Genomic DNA, 3,900 nt, shown 5'->3' on the forward strand with positions numbered 1-3,900 from the left:
CCTTCAGTGCCTGCTAATCCTGTAATCTCCTCCCCTGAGGAAACAGCCCTCACTCCTCTGTTTGGAGAGATTAATGCTGTTTCACGAGATGAAACTGCAACAGAATGTCCTGATGTAAATGGCTTGAGGGATACTTCTAATTCTTTTCATGACCCACCCCCACCACCAGTCTTTTCTTCAAGACCTACAACTAGGGTCAAGTCCCAACAGGCCCCAAGGGTGAGGTACAAAATGTGACCCATGAAGAAGTACACTATACTCCAAATGAGCTATATGAGTTTTCCAACTTATGCAGACAGAAATCAGGGGAATATGTGTGGGAATGGATATTAAGAGTGTGGGATATGGTGGAAGGAATATAAAGTTAGATCCAGCTCAATTTATGGATATAGGCCCAACAAGCAAGATTCTGCATTCAATGCTGTAGCTCGAGGGGTTAGAAAGGGTGTTAACTGTTTGGGTGGTTGGCTGAAACATGGATCAAAAGGTGGCCAGCATTACTGGAGGTTGAAATGCCAGAACTGCCCTGGTATAATGTAGAGGGGATTCAAAGGCTTAGAGAGATTGGAATGTTGGAGTGGATTTATCATGGAAGACCTGCTCACACAGCCCTGGAATGTCCAGAGGACACACCTTTCACCAGGACTGCGAGGAATAAATTTGTGAGACTAGCTCCATCATCCCTGAAGAGCTCTGTAGTCTTCCCACAGACATTACTGTGGGAATGGCTGTCACTGAGCTGGAATCTTTAAACACAATGGGGATAATCAGATCCTGATTTGGCAGAAGCACTTGGCAGCAGTTAATCACCAAAGACAGGCTGGGCATGGCTACCATAATGTAAAATGGGCTCAAGGCAGCAATCAAAATAATCTGACTTGCAGAGACTTAGGGAATTGGCTAGTAGATCATGGGGTACCTAGCAGTAAAATAGATGAGCAGTCTACTAAATTCTTATTTGAGCTGTATAAGCAGAATTCTAGATCAAGTGAACAAAATCTAACTTGAATTACAAAAACAGAGAATCACAGCTCCTTAATCAATTCCCAGACTTGAGACAGTTTACAGATCCAGAGCCCCTTGAATGAAGGGAAGGCCAGGTACCCTTGGGGAAAGACCCTGTTACAGTGCCAAAAATTTATGCTGTTAATCTTCCTCCCAGCCTTCCCCAGGGGGACCTATGGCCTTTTACCAGGGTAACTGTGCCTTGGGGAAAAGGAAATGATCAGACATTTGGGAGATTATTAGATACTGGTTCAGAAGTGGCATTAATTCCAGGAGACCCAAAATGACACTCTGGTCCACCAGTCAGAGTTGGGGCTTATGGCAGTCAGGTGATTGATGCAGTTTTAGCTCAGGTCTGTCCCACAGTGGGTCCGGTGGGTCCCTGGACCCTTTCTGTAGTTATTTCCCCAGTTCTGGAATGCATGATTGGAGTAGACAGACTCAGAAACTGTCAGAATCCTTACAATGGTTCCATGACTTGTGGAGTGAAGGCTATTATGGTAGGAAAGGCCAAGCGGATGCTGCTAGAACTGCTCCTGCCTAGCAAAATAGTAAACCAGAAGCAATACTGAACTCCTGGAGGGATTGCAGAGATTAATGCCACTCTTAAGGACTTGAAGGATGCAAGGGTGATGATTCCCACCATGTCCCCATTCAACCCTCCTCTTTGGCCTGTGCAGAAAACAGATGTGTCTTGGAGGGTGGCAGTGGATTATTGTAAGCTTAACCAGGTGGTGACTCCAATTGCAGCTGCTGTTCCAGATGTGGTATCATTGCTTGAGCAAATCAGCACATCACCTGGTACCTGGTATGCAGCTGTTGAGCTGGCAAATGGTTTTTTTCTCAATAGCTGTTAGTAAGGACCACCAGAAACAGTTTGCATTCAGCTGGCATGGCCAGCATTTACATTCACTGTGCTACCTCAGGGGTATATCAGCTCTCCAGCCCTATGTCATAGCATTGTCTACAGGGATCTTGATCATTTCTTCCTCCCACAAGACATCACACTGGTCTGTTATATTGATGATACCATGTTGATTGGACCTAATGAGCAAGAAGTAGCAACTACTCTAGATTTGTTGGTAAGGTATTTGCGTGGCAGAGGATGGGAGATAAATCCAACAAAAATACAGGGGCCTTCCGCCTCAGTAAAATTTCTAGGTGTCCAATTTGTGGGGCATGTTGAGATATCCCTTCTAAGGTGAAGGATAAGCTGTTGCATCTGGCACCTCCTATGACCAAAAAAGAGGCACAACACTTAATTGGCCTCTTTGAATTTTGGAGACAACATATTCCTCATTTGGGTGTGCTACTCTGGCCCATTTACTGAGTAACCAGAAAAGCTTCTAGTTTTGAGTGGGGAGTGGAACAAGATAAGGCTGTGTGACAGGTCCAGGCTGCTGTGTAAGCTGCTCTGCCACTTGGACCATATGATCCAGCTGACCCAATTGTGCTGTAAGTGTCAGTGGCAGATAGAGATGCTGTTTGGTGACTTTGGCAGGCTCCTATAGGAGAATCACAATGCAGGCCCTTCGGATTTTGTAGTAAAGTCTCACCATCTTCTGCACATAACTACTGTCCACTTGAGAAACAGTTTTGGCCTGCTAATGGGTCTTAGTGGAGACAGAATGCTTAACCTTGGGCCACCAAGTTACCATGAGAGCTGAGCTATCTATCACAAGCTAGGTGTTGTGCGACATGCCAAGCCGTAAACTTGGGCATGCACAGCAGCACTCCATCATAAAATGGAAATGGTATTGTGTTGGTTTGAATCTATTATGTCCCCCCAAATGCCATTATGTTTGATGCAATCTGGTGTGGGCAGACATATTAGTGTTGATTAGATTGTAATTCTTTGAGTGTTTCCATGGCAATGCAACCCACCCAAATGTAGGTGATAATGATGATTAGATAATTTCTGTGGAGGTGTGGCCCTGCCCATTCAGTGTGGGCCTCGATTATTTTACTGGAGCACTATATAAGCTCAGAAAGAAGGAGTGAGCTTGTACAGCCAAGAGGAATGCTTTGAAGAATGCACAGGAGCTAAGCGAGGAGCTGCGGCTTACAGAGACATTTTGGAGATGGCCTTTGAAAGCAGACTTTTTCCCCTGAGAAGCTAAGAGAGGACAAATGACCCAAGAACAATGGAGAGTAACATTTGTGAAGAGGAACTGCAGTCTAGAGAGGAATGACCTGGGAGAAAGCCATTTTGAACCAGAACACTGGAGCAGATGCCAGTCACATGCCATCCTCCAGTTAGGGTACCCGAATATTGATGCATTACCCTGGACACTTTATGACCCTAAGACTGTAACTGTGTAACCAAATAAATCCCCCTTTTAAAAGCCAATGCATTTCTGGTATTTTGCATAATGGCAGCATTGGCAAACCGGAACAGGTATATATGAGATAGACCTCAAGCAGGTCCTGAAGGCACAGGTAAGTTATATGAGGACGTGGCCCAAATGCCCCATGGCCCCGACTCCTTCTACCTTACCTCCTCTTTCCCAGTCACAGCTATGGCATCTTGGGGAGTTCCTTACAATCAGTTGACTGAGGAAGAGTGTTCCAGTTTGCTAATGCTGCCGTAATGCAAAACACCAGAGACGGATTGGCTTTTATAAAACGGGGTTTATTTGGTTACATAGTCACAGTCTTAAGGCCATAAAGTGTCCAAGGTAACACATCAGCAATTGGGTACCTTCACTGAAGGATGGCCAATGGTGTCCAGAAAACCTCTGTTAGCTGGGAAGGCACGTGGCTGGCGTCTGCTCCAAAGTTCTGGTTTCAAAATGGCTTTCTCCCAGGACGTTCCTCTCTAGGCTGCAGTTCCTCAAAAATGTCACTCTAAGTTGCACTTGGGATATTTGTACTCTCTCAGCTTCTCTGGAGCAA

This window comes from Choloepus didactylus, chromosome 4 (genome assembly GCF_015220235.1).
Source record: "Choloepus didactylus isolate mChoDid1 chromosome 4, mChoDid1.pri, whole genome shotgun sequence".
NCBI lineage: Eukaryota > Metazoa > Chordata > Mammalia > Pilosa > Megalonychidae > Choloepus > Choloepus didactylus.